The sequence below is a fragment of the Pelophylax lessonae genome (assembly GCF_965119305.1).
Source record: "Pelophylax lessonae genome assembly, chromosome: 2".
NCBI lineage: Eukaryota > Metazoa > Chordata > Amphibia > Anura > Ranidae > Pelophylax > Pelophylax lessonae.
The window spans coordinates 266,981,147-266,993,950 of record NC_138769.1 but is presented as its reverse complement, the minus strand read 5'-3'; the positions used below and the strand labels follow the sequence as shown (position 1 = coordinate 266,993,950).

The following is a 12,804-nucleotide window of genomic DNA, read 5'->3' as shown; positions in this document are numbered from 1 at the left end:
CACCCACCTATGCCTCCAATCACCCCCCCATCCAGCACACCCACCTATGCCTCCAATCACCCCCCCATCCAGCACACCCACCTATGCCTCCAATCACCCCCCATCCAGCACACCCACCTATGCCTCCAATCACCCCCCCCATCCAGCACACCCACCTATGCCTCCAATCACCCCCCATCCAGCACACCCACCTATGCCTCCAATCACCCCCCATCCAGCACACCCACCTATGCCTCCAATCACCCCCCATCCAGCACACCCACCTATGCCTCCAATCACCCCCCATCCAGCACACCCACCTATGCCTCCAATCATCCCCCCATCCAGCACACCCACATATGCCTCCAATCACCCCCCCCCCCATCCAGCACACCCACCTATGCCTCCAATCACCCCCCCCCCCCATCCAGCACACCCACCTATGCCTCCAATCACCCCCCCCCCATCCAGCACACCCACCTATGCCTCCAATCACCCCCCCCCATCCAGCACACCCACCTATGCCTCCAATCACCCCCATCCAGCACACCCACCTATGCCTCCAATCACCCCCCATCCAGCACACCCACCTATGCCTCCAATCACCCCCCCATCCAGCACACCCACCTATGCCTCCAATCACCCCCCATCCAGCACACCCACCTATGCCTCCAATCACCCCCCCATCCAGCACACCCACCTATGCCTCCAATCACCCCCCATCCAGCACACCCACCTATGCCTCCAATCACCCCCCATCCAGCACACCCACCTATGCCTCCAATCATCCCCCCATCCAGCACACCCACCTATGCCTCCAATCACCCCCCCCCCATCCAGCACACCCACCTATGCCTCCAATCACCCCCCCCCCCCATCCAGCACACCCACCTATGCCTCCAATCACCCCCCCATCCAGCACACCCACCTATGCCTCCATTCACCCCCCATCCAGCACACCCACCTATGCCTCCAATCATCCCCCCATCCAGCACACCCACCTATGCCTCCAATCACCCCCCCCCCATCCAGCGCACCCCACCTATGCCTCCAATCACCCCCCCCCCCATCCAGCGCACCCACCTATGCCTCCAATCACCCCCTCCCCCCAGCACACCCACCTGTGCCTCCAAACCCCCCCCCCCCCCATCCAGCACACCTGTGAAAATATTATCCTCCCTCATCTTCTTACCTGGTGTGTATCAGAGGACAGACAGCAGTGCACACTGAGGGCGGACCTAGAGGGTTTAAGCCCGCCCACGTGTGATTACTTTGTACAGGAACTCTTTGGAGCCTATGAAGAAGCCGAAAAGTGTCCAGGAAGCATGCACCGCCCCTCTCCCTAACTCAACTGCAGAGCGGAGAGGGGAGGTCCCAGGGGCTATACAGTCCTCGGCACTCCTCCTGCGGAATTGGGTGTCAGATTTTACGTGCCTTATGCTGACGCCGGGCGTGCGGCCCCGCCCACCCCGACATCATTTTGACAGCTCCACTCACTCTCATCATTGCCGGAGTCCTGCGCCCCCGGCTTGCCCTCCAATCACTGGATGGTGGATGCCTGGATCATGGATGTTAAACTGCTGAGATATTTATCCCCGAGTTCCAGGCTTTGGGACTCGGGGCTAATCATTTTATATAAGCAACAGGAGACCCGGGGCTTTTTGCGGGCACACTCGGGGCTATAGCCCCGGTCAGCCCCCCCCTGCCGACGCCACTGGTCACAAGCCTACTTTAATGTGAGATCTGCAGTCAGAGCTCATATCTACACTAAAAAGCAAAAAAAAAAAAAAAAAAAATTTCATGATGGCAAAAAAAAAAAAAAATGGGCCTTAAGGTCATTGGGATGAAGAGACGTATGACGTTGCTCTGGTCCTCCACGGCCATAGAGCCAAGTGGGGGCCATCTTGCCCTCACTTGACTTCCTGCCTAGGAGAAGAAAGGACCAGATCTTCCCCCCCCCGATATCGACAGCTCTGCTAAGTGGGGAAAACTACCGGGAAGCAGCTGGAGGAGCACCTCTCCCGCCGCCCAAAAAGGTGATCCCGCTGCGAATCCGCCACTGGGACCACCTTTATGTAAAAGCGGACCACCCGCTATTTAAAAAAATACCGGGGTTGTGAAAGCTATCTGCAGATCTGCTGCCATAACCCCGGTATTGAAAGTCAAAGTACCAACGTATATTTACAGTGGGCGGTCCGGAAGTGGTTAAAGTGTTACTAAATCCACAACAGTAAAATCAGTCTTTATATGCGGTAAAATGGCTGCTTGATTCTGTATGCACAGATCCTTATTTTCTTCTACTCACTCCAAATAGAGCCTTTGGAGTCAGGCTGCACATGCTCAGTTTGGTGTGCATTGCTAGAGTTTTGTGAGACTGCATGTGATCAGTATAGAGCCAATCACAATGGATAGCCTCTGAACTGTCCCGGGTCACACTTAACTGTAAGAAGAAATACTTACTTTGAAAAGTTCTTCTCCAGCGCTGCCATCTCAGGGGTGGGCAGCTGAAGCCAGCGCATCCTCTTCTGCGGCCTCTTCAGTGACGTCGGAGTCCTACAATGCACTGCACCGGCCCCGCTCGTCACTTCCGGTGCAGACGCGGCATCCCTGCACAGCTTCTGGGCATGCCCAGAAGCCGTTTAGCAGGGAATGCCGCGCTTGCACCGGAAGTGACGAGCGGGGCCGGTGCAGACGCATTGACTCCTGGGAGTGATGACATTCAGCTCCCATGAGTCATCGCAAGCCGGAAGTGACGGCACGGGCCACGGCCCATGAGGGAAGAAGTGGAAGGCGAGTATATTTTCTTCAATATCAAGGTAAGTGACAAAAAAAAAATTGGGAGCATCCATTTCTTTTTCAGGTGGCCCTTAGCAAGCGGATGGCCAAAATCGATTTAGGCCGGAACTCCGCTTTAAAAACATAAAACTTTATTGAGAAATTGATTGAATATAAAAGACATAACCACGATATGTCAGTGTAACCCAGGTGCATTAAAAATAAGACAACATTGTCTCATAGGGATAAGGGAGAGACCAGCAGCTGCTCATACATGCAATAATCACCACAAAAACGACCAATATTGAAAAATTCCCTAGGAATTTACGGAGCCAGTCTATAGTGATGAAGGCAGTAGTGGGGCAAAGTAGCTATGCAATCACTGAGCGATAGATAAATTACGCTCTGCAGGAGTGTCTGTGCAGTAAAAGCTTGAATTGCTGATATAGATGGAAGATCGTTGATGCAGATGACAGTCAGTCGATACACTGTGGCAAGAGGCTTCAGTTACAAGATAAGGTCAATAAATGGTCAACAGTATCCAAAAGTCCTCACACCATCCACATGTAGATAGAGCTCCAAATACCACGATAATCACCGTATCAAATAATGGAGGTAGAAAGGACAATATGCAGGCTTGAACTCAGCACTGATGTAAGAGTTATTAGTAGTTAACTGGAGACTAACGGGCTCAGGAGGGGGGTTCACTAGGCAAGCACCAGTAGTTCCATGTAAACAAAATGTTTCAAGATCAAGTATGGACCTTGGTATCAAGAGATAGTCCAGGTAGTCTGTGAACACTCACCACAATGAACCACCGTTAAAATGCCACACATGTAGTCATCTCCGCAAGCCGTGCTGGGCTGATGCCGTTGCTGCTGCTCATCCATTCAGTGGCTCCCATTAGACCGACTGCTAAAAGCTGCTAGATGTATGGTTGCTGGTCATGACCCGAGGTCACGTCAGAGCTGGTGACAAGGCGCTGACGCGTTTCTTTAGCTGGCTACGCTAACTTCATTTTTTCAATAAGTATTCTGCTACATATTTTTTGTAAAATAAACCCCAATAAGCGTATATTGATTTTTTTGTGCAAACGTTATATCATCTACAAACGATGGGATATTTTATGGTATTTTTTTTATTTTACTAGTAATGGCAGCAATATGAGACTTATAGTGGGACTGCGACATTGTGGCAGACAAATCAAACACCTGACACTTTTTGGGGACCAGTGACATTATTACAGTGATCAGTGCTAAAAAAAACATGCACTGTTACTGTACTGATGACACTGACAGATACTGGTGTTCCTGCTAAGCACAAGATCTCGGTCTTCCACCGTCAGAACCGCAATCTGCCTTGTTTACATAGGCAGACCGCCATTAAGTCTCTCTCAGGAATGATCTCGGGTGGCCAGCAGACATCAGTTCCACTGGACCCGCTGATTGGCTTCCCCTCTAGCCAATCAGTGCATGATCGTGCCACAAGCGCCACGCGCCCAGTGGTGCCCTGGTACGAAATGACAGACAGGTAAGTGATTTCGCGCAGAGAGCCGACTTGCCGTAGTAAAAGTACGTTAGGAGGTCGGCAAGTGGTTAACCACCAACCAGCCACTGTATATGAAAATGACGGCTGTGGGGTGGTTCTATTGTTCTGAGACAATGTCATATGCAGGGGGCGACCAGCACAGCAATCGGCGGTGCACTGTCCCCCCAGGACATGGCACATCCCTGATCTGGGTAAAGAACGAAAGACACGGCTCTTTTTCCATGTGATCAGCTGTATCCAAAGCTGGTCACACGTAAACAAGGAAATGTCAGTTATCGGGTTCCATCTCCTCACACTTACAGCATGTGGGGTGAGGAGAGCCTATGAGCAGCAATCCCTTACAGGGGTGACCTGCACAGACAATTGGGGCATGGATTATCAGTGCAGCCCCAACAGTGCGTATCAGTGATGCCAATCAGTGCCGCAAACTGTACCACCTATCAGTGCTGCATATTAGTGCCTCCTCATCATTGGTAGAAAATTTTGTAAAGAAGAATAATGTATTTTCTAAATGTTTTTTTTTTCGTTAGCAAAAAAAACCCAGGGGCGATTGAATACCATCAAAAGAAAGCTCTATCGGTCTAAAGGTCACATAATATTTGCAGCTTTTGTGTCCCAATTGACATCAATGGGACAGCCTGCATTGAGATGCACAGAACACCTATGCATCCCTGTGCATCTAAACACTGCCTCACTGTAGTATGACCCACATGAACAAAGCCTTAGGCCTGGTTTACACTTGCAGTTGGGGGGGCAGCAAAAAATGCACAGTTGAGCTGCATTTCTGCTGCCCACCAACCACCCCCCCATAAGCTGCAATAGGCAGCGGAGGGAGGTTTTTAAATATATATAATATATATCTCAACACTTTTTTTTTTGGTTAGTTTTTTTTTTTTTAGGTAATTTTTTTGTTGTTTTTATTATTTTTGCCCGACCCCACCCATTCTCGCCTAGGCACAACATGTCCCTGCCCCCTTAGCCTCCTGGAATACTACATTACACATCCTGGGTGGCTGAAGGAGTAGGGATACCCATTGCATGCCTTAACTAAGAGGAAACATGTATGTATACTGGCGTAAGAAAAACAGAAAAAGGCCAACGGTTTCCACCTTGAAATAAGAATATAAATATACAATACACGTGTAAAATACATATGAAAAAGACCATACACAAGTCCATATGTATGCAATGTTCCTAAGCACTGAATATCAGAACAAACAGAGGGCAGAGGGATGGATGGACAACAAGTCCCTTCAGCCTCCTGTCCCGAAACAGGATGCAAATTTGCTGAACAGCCTGGAGAAGCAATCTTGACTGTCCTAGCATTGGTCTGGTGAGGACTAGGATTCAGAGACTTAAGTTGACGTCTATACTTACGTTTATGCTGTGGCTTGGGCCTAGAAGAAGTAAGTGATTCCCTTGTCCAAGATGGCGCCATAGACGCCTGAGGAAGTAGCGCATGCTCCACAAACGCGTCCCCGCCTGCGTCATTACGTCACGACTGGGAAGTGACATCGGAGAGTGCCCCTGCGTTCCAGCCACCAGGAAGCGCCGACATCCATCGGCTGTTACTGAGCGTCAGAGACCACCGGAGCCATCCTGACTAACTGCTCCCATGGACGAACCATTGAGACTACTACGTGATGCCTTCCATACATACTCGTTTGTGAGTACATTGGTGCTTATTGCGATGTTTTATTAAAGCCTTCCTACTGCACTTAGAGTGGCGCCTGTTTTTTCTCTACACTTAACTCAGAAGAGGCAGACAACATCAAATGACCGAAGAGCTCCTGGTGGAGCGGGACCAAGGCTGCTAAATCGAAACACCAGAGGATTTCAGCAGGACAACGCTGAAGCCACCAGTAATGCTCTATTGATCTCAACGGGTGAGTTTGACAGGTGGTGGCGCTTCTATCAAACTCTGCATCCCGGGTTATGTAGCCTCGAAGCAAGGCATTGTGAGGCTGGAATGATATGATTCAGGTGGGAAGCTGAGGTCTGGAAAAAATGCGGCTAAACCGCCTGTTTTCTACAGCCCCTGGGCTGCTTGTGTGAAATAGGGCTAAATGCATACACCAGATTCTAATGCCGATAGGATGAAAGGTGCATGCGAATAGCAGAGGCCGCTCAGACTCTACAAAGCAATGACAGGCTGAGAAGAGCTATCGCTGTTTGCAAATAACCACACGCTAATTATTTTGAGTCTTAAGCTGGCCATACACTATACAATTTTCTTATTCAATTTCCTTTAGATTTACCTCAAACTATGTAGTGCAAGGGCCTGTCTGATTACATACAAATTGAAAGTGTTTAGGTTTGACCCTATATCACATGGTTTTGGTAAATCTAAAGCAAAGTTGAACAAGAAAATTGTATAGTGTATGGCCAGCCTTACAGCTGGAATCTGTTCTATACATGTAATCAACTCTGTGAAGGAGTCCAAAGGGGTTGGTTCACACTAGAACCTTTGTAGAGATGCAGTTTCCCATTACAACCACAATGCAATAGCAGAAACAAAAAAAAAAAAAAACACAGCCTTTAACTAGTATTCCTCACATCGATGTGCTGCGCTAAAATTACGCATGCATAATTTTAGTGCATTGCATAATCCTAACAATGCTATAGAGTGAATCCTGCTGCAAAGCAATGCATCTGTGATTGTTAAAGCATTTCTTCACAGTCCTGTGGAAAAATAAAAAATTAGTCGCTACAAAACTGTAACTGCTAACTTTAAATAAACACTCACCAGGATCCCATGGGGTCCTCACCCGGCCAGTTTTTTAACCAGGCTTTGGTCCCTGGTGCCAGCATACTAACTGTAAGAAGCTGGATGTGACTGTTTGCAACTTCACACCCTGAATGGTCCCGCAGCTTTCTGGGACCTGTGATGGGTGCTGGAAGGCTGCAAGGGGAGGAGGGGGGATCTGACCAGAAGTGGGAAAGGGTACCTGTCAAAACCAGGTATACATTCCCCCAAAATAAAAAGGTTACGCTTTAGGAAAAATAACGTTTAAAATGAGCATTTGGTCCTTACCAAGGAATGGTAACCAAAAGCACTGATGCCTCCTCTTCCTCAGGGCAATAACCAGCACCACAATAATAAACCTAAAGTTGTTCTAAAACCTAAACTTTTTTTAACCTAATGTATTCCTTCCATTAAGGTAAAAAACGTTTAGGCATTGGTTCTGACGCCTCACCCCACCCCTTTCCTATTACTGACCTGAGCCCTCATTCGATCCAGAACTATGCACATCAGCAGCTCTTTTCTCCCCTCCTTTCCTGGTCTTACTGGCTTTGCTGGAGCACCAGGAGCCATTGGCTACCAGTGCTGTCAAATCAAAGCAAGTGACGAGGGAGCAGGGCTAAGTCTCACTGTCTGTGTAAATGGATGAAGCAGCAGGGCTTGGAGCTAGCACACACAAATGCCCCCATTGGAAGCAGCTTCTCCTGGGGGCACTGGACAGAGAGGAGGGGCCAGGAGCACTAGCAAGGGAACTGCAAAGAGGAGGATTGGGGGTGATTTGTACAAATCCACTGCACAAAGCAGGCAAGTATATATCTTTATTAGTATTAAATCTATTGTGAGTATTACATTTTTCCTTTACAATCACTTGAAGGTCGCCCATTACCCATTCCGGAGGACTCGGGTGCTGTGTTGTCTTCTGGGATGACGGTAGGGTCTTACGTGGACGGAGACACGACATCCCTCCCCTTGTCCTTTTTTTTTACCCCTCTTCTATCTGTCCCTGTTTTCTAAGGCCCCTTTCACACATATGGACCGTTCATTTTATCAGTTCAGTCACCTCAAAATGGATGAAGTATTCATCAGTTTTTACATCCACTACCAATGCCAAAACGGATGAAAAACGGACGAAAAACGGACCGCTTGTCCGTTTACATCCGTTCTTTTTTTGTCCAATCCGTTTTTTTTAATAGAAAAATAGAGCTTTCATCCGTTCAAAAAAAAAAAACAGATATTGATGGAAACGGATGAAGACGGATGTAAATGGATGATCATCCGTTGTCAGCCGTTTTTCCATAGGAATGCATTGATGTCCGTTTTTCATCTGTCAATGGATGGATGTAAAACAAATGGTCCTTATGTGTGAAAGGGGCCTTAGCCATGGGTCATCCTTTAGGCCCATTTTACACATACGGTCCGTTTGTCTTCCATCCGTTGACGGATGAAAAACAGACCTCGATGCATCTCTATGTAAAAACGGATAACAACGGATGATCATCCGTTAACATCCGCTTCCGTCACTGTCCGTTTTTTTTGAACGGATGAAAGCCCTATTTTTCATCTGTCAAAAAAAATAAAAAAAACGGATCGGACGAAAAACAGATGTAAACAGACAAACGGTCCGTTTTTGCATTGGTAGTGGATGTAAAAAAAAAAAACCGGATGAAAAACTGATACATTTTGACGTGACTGAACGGACCATATGTGTGAAAGGAGCCTAAAGGCCCGTACACACGTAGCGATTGTCGGCCGTAAATATTCGGCCACCGACCGATCGGCCGATTGTCGGGTTGTTAGTATGATGCTTCCGACAACCGACTGCGACTTTTCGGCCAAACAGAATCTGGTGTGCAGGCTTTAAAATTTTTGTTGGCCGTCACCAGAACGGCCGATTGTTCGCCAGTCAGTACAGAATTTTGCTGACTAACAGCAGATGAGCAAGACTGGGCATGCTCAGAGAAGAAAAAACACACGGAAAGTCAACCATCACATGACATCACTTCTGCAGTCGGCTGTTGTTGGCCGACAAAATTCGTGTGCAGTCTTTAGCACTTTTCAACTGACAGGACAGCACCGGACAAAAGACGGCCGATCGTTCAGCCGACATTCGGTGCGTGTGTACGGGGCTTTACTCTTCACTTTATCCTTCTTTGTGATTTCCCTTTCTCCTCCTCACTGTTGCTATTTCAAAAAGTTTAGGGGTGGTCCTTAAAGCGGAGTTCTACCCAAAAGTGGAACTTCCACTTTAAGTAGTCCTAACCCCTGACATGCCACATTTGGCATGTCATTTTTTTTGGGAGGGGGCACCTAGTTTTGACAGGTACCAGCTCCCACTTCCGCTCGGAGCGCTGCGGCACCCTGAGCGGAAGTTCTCCTCTCCCCCTGCAATCTTCTGGGACATGTCAGAGGTCCCAGAAGATTGCCAGCCAATCAAGACGCGCAACTCGCGCAGTGCGTACCCGGCTGTGAAGCCGCAAACTGTCACAGCCGGGTGCCCACACCAGTGATGCCGGCGCCACCGAGACCAGAGGGAGAGGATTGAGGCTTCGGGCGGCCGCATCGCTGGACCGGGGGACAGGCGAGTGTGTGTTTATTAGGCTCCATTCACACCTGGGCGTTTTCAGCTCCAAAAACGCTCAAAAAAAACGTTCCCAAAACACCCAACAAGTAAAATCCCATTCATTTAAATGGCCTCTGTTCTGTTCATCTGAGCGTTTTAACGCCTGAAGCAAAACGCCCATCGCTCAAAAAAAGTACATGAGCTTCTTTTTGGGCAGATTACAGGCGTTTTCCATTGTTCTCTATTCAATCTAAAAACGCCTGTACAAAAAACGCCCGAAAAAACGCCCATAAAAACGCCTGAAACAAAAACGCCCAGGTGTGAATGGAGCCTTAAAAGTCAGCAGCTACACTTTTTGTAGCTGCTGACTTTTAATAAACACAGAAAAGGCTGGAACTCCGCTTGAACTTACAACCCCATTATATGGATATGCTGTTGATGCGATGCAGAGTATTATTTTTTTTCCATCTGTTGGACAATGGCATACTGTCCACACCGGACAATGAAAAACGTTGTATGAGAATATGTAGATGTATTGTTGTTGGTGTGACTTCTGCATTGTTTTATGTTATGCACGGTTTGGCATGTACCTCCCTTTAGGCCCCTTTCACACTTGTGCGACTTAAAAGTCACGCGATTTTGACTGGGCTTGAAGCAATGCCTATGTCTTTGGACCTCAAAACGCATTAAAATTGGGCCAAAGTAGTACAAGGACTACATTGAAGTCGGTGCGACTTCAAGTTGCACAGATATGAATGGTACTCATTGGAAATAATGGAGAACGACTTGTCATGTCATTTTGCAGTCCCAAATCGCAGGACAAGTCGCACAATTGTGAAAGTGGCCTTATTGTTAAAGTAAAGGTCGCCCCTTTCCAAAAAAATAAAAACTTGCAATGAAATCCACAACAGTTGGTTCCTATATACTATAGCACAGGTTTTTCCACATTACAATCAATCAACAACCATGAAGGAAGTGATGTCACAAGAAATAAGCACATGACAACACACCAGAAATAAGAAAAACTCAAAATGCAAATAAACTGACATGTCTCAGTGCAGTGCCAGTGCTAGATAATGGTGCAAACCAGCCATGTTCACAGGAGTTTTTCAAGCACTTTTGCTTTTAAAAAAAGGCACCTGAAAAGCTCAAGAAAAAAATGCTTCCCTTTAAAATCAATCAATGCTTTCACACTGGGGCAGAGCATGCGTGGCACGATTAAAGTAAAAGCTTGAAGCATCTTTGGGGAGATAATAAAAAAAAAAAGCTTCCCCATTGAAATAAATAGGAAATACGTTAAAGCGTTTTTTGGTGCAGTTTTTGAGTCACGCGTCTTTTAAAAAAAAAAAAAAAAAATCGCCTCAAAACTGCAAAAGCGCTCAGCATTTTACTGGCAGTTTTGAAGAGAACCAGTGTGAAAGGGACCTTAAGGCAAAAGAGGAGAAGGATTCAAACACCTGTCAATTTTTACCCCTGGTAACGTTGTTCACTCTCTCTATTTGTTTTGTGTACGGTTATCACTGAAAGCGAAAGTAAATCCCTAATTTGGGGTTTTCCACTGTAACAGATTAGAAAATAATTCTTCCTATGCGGACAGTAGTTCTGGTGATAATCAGGGATTCCTTCATTTTGGAGGGCTTCCCCCACCCCCCCTCACTTCCTGTTTTGGCTATGGGACAGGAAGTAAAGGGAAATCTCCCCAGTGGAACACAGCGGTCAAAAAAATAAATAAATAATAAAATGATAAGGATTACCTTCCCCTACTTTATTAAAATAAAAAAAAGGGGGGTTATACATAGTTCTACATTAACACGTACGTCAGAACAATATTATATACTGTATGCACACACTTGGCTGCAGATTAGTGCCTATATACATTTTATCCATCTCTATCATGGATCACGAAGCAGGTTTTACTAAAATGTCAGTTGTTGCAGTCTAATATAATATGCACATTACGTATACAAAGTGCAACCTCGCCCTCATATGAAATGAATAGGAGACACAGCTCAGCAGTGCCTGAACCGAAAGCAAAGGCAGACGAAGCAAACATTGGAGCATCGCTGGCTTTCCCGCACCCAGAACACTCACCTTCTCCCCCGAGCCGCACACCACGCCGAACCCCTCAGGAATCAGAGCTAAAATGGAGGAAAGTCAGGTTTTCCACAAAGATGTTACCCGACTTGAATGTGCATGAACTGTGCCATAGACAATGAGCACACACAGTGATGCACTGAACAGACAATAGAATGACTCAAAGGCACTATCGCCATCTAGTGAGCAATGCCAGCACTACGTCCTGCTTTTTTTTTTTTGCACATCAATAGGGAACACTCAGGAAGCCACTCCAGCTCAAATCCAATGAGAGCCTTGTAACCTGCTGCATTGTCATACTTGCCAACTGTCCCTTTTTTCCAGGGACAGTCCCTGCAAATAGGAGCCTGTCCCAGGTACTTTATATTGTCCCTTGAAGCGCCTGTTAATTGGGCTGCCCATAAATGTTACGCAGAAGTAGCGCAGCTGAATGGGAGACTTATTCCAACTCTGCTACTGTGGCCTTAAGTTTGAAATTCCCTTTTTCAATCTCCTGTATTTCTCTCCATATTGAGTAGGCACTATAATCTGATAAGTAGGCGAGATTAATTATGCAGAATGGGTGGAGCTTCAGGGAAGTGGGTGTGGTAAGTAATTGATAGCTGTGCTGCAAAGTGTCCCTGGAAATTTTTTTTAAATGTTGGCAACTATGCATTGTGTGCACCAACATAATCTAAACTAGAGCATTTATTGGCAACGACAGGGGAGGACTGTGCAGGGGGCCGCTTTTATGCCCTGTAAAAAGGCTGCACCGCTTCCACCACAGACATGCCTAAAGGATTCCTGGGGAAGAAAAGTAAAAAGTCCCTGCCGCTGACATACAGAGTGCGGGATGAAGACAAGTACAGAGCGCAGCCCCCCCCCCCAACATGGATGGCGTAAACTGTGTCTGAGCAGAGGCCGATTCCATGCCCCACTGGAGACTCTCCTCCCCCGGCCAGCCCCAATCGAGCTGTCCCAGCTCCCCCCAACTCAGCCAGTGAGTAGAGAGTACCTGGAGGCAGTGGTGTATTTTGGTTTTGTGCTGCCCTAGGCAAGACTAAATTTGGGCGCCCCTCTCCCCCTCCTATGTAAATTTACCCCACTCCTTCCTTTTTAACGGATG

At 47.2% G+C, this 12,804-nt stretch overlaps 1 protein-coding gene across 1 annotated transcript in view; it reads right to left on the bottom strand.

The window, feature by feature from the left end:
- PIK3C2B (phosphatidylinositol-4-phosphate 3-kinase catalytic subunit type 2 beta) overlaps window positions 1-11,795 on the bottom strand; it is an 858,553-nt gene extending 846,758 nt beyond the window's left edge. Inside the window, exon 1 of the mRNA XM_082244643.1 lies at window positions 11,697-11,795. The gene's annotated coding sequence lies outside the window, so the exon portion shown is untranslated. The remainder of the gene's footprint in view (window positions 1-11,696) is intronic.
- Between the last annotated feature and the right edge of the window lie 1,009 nt (window positions 11,796-12,804).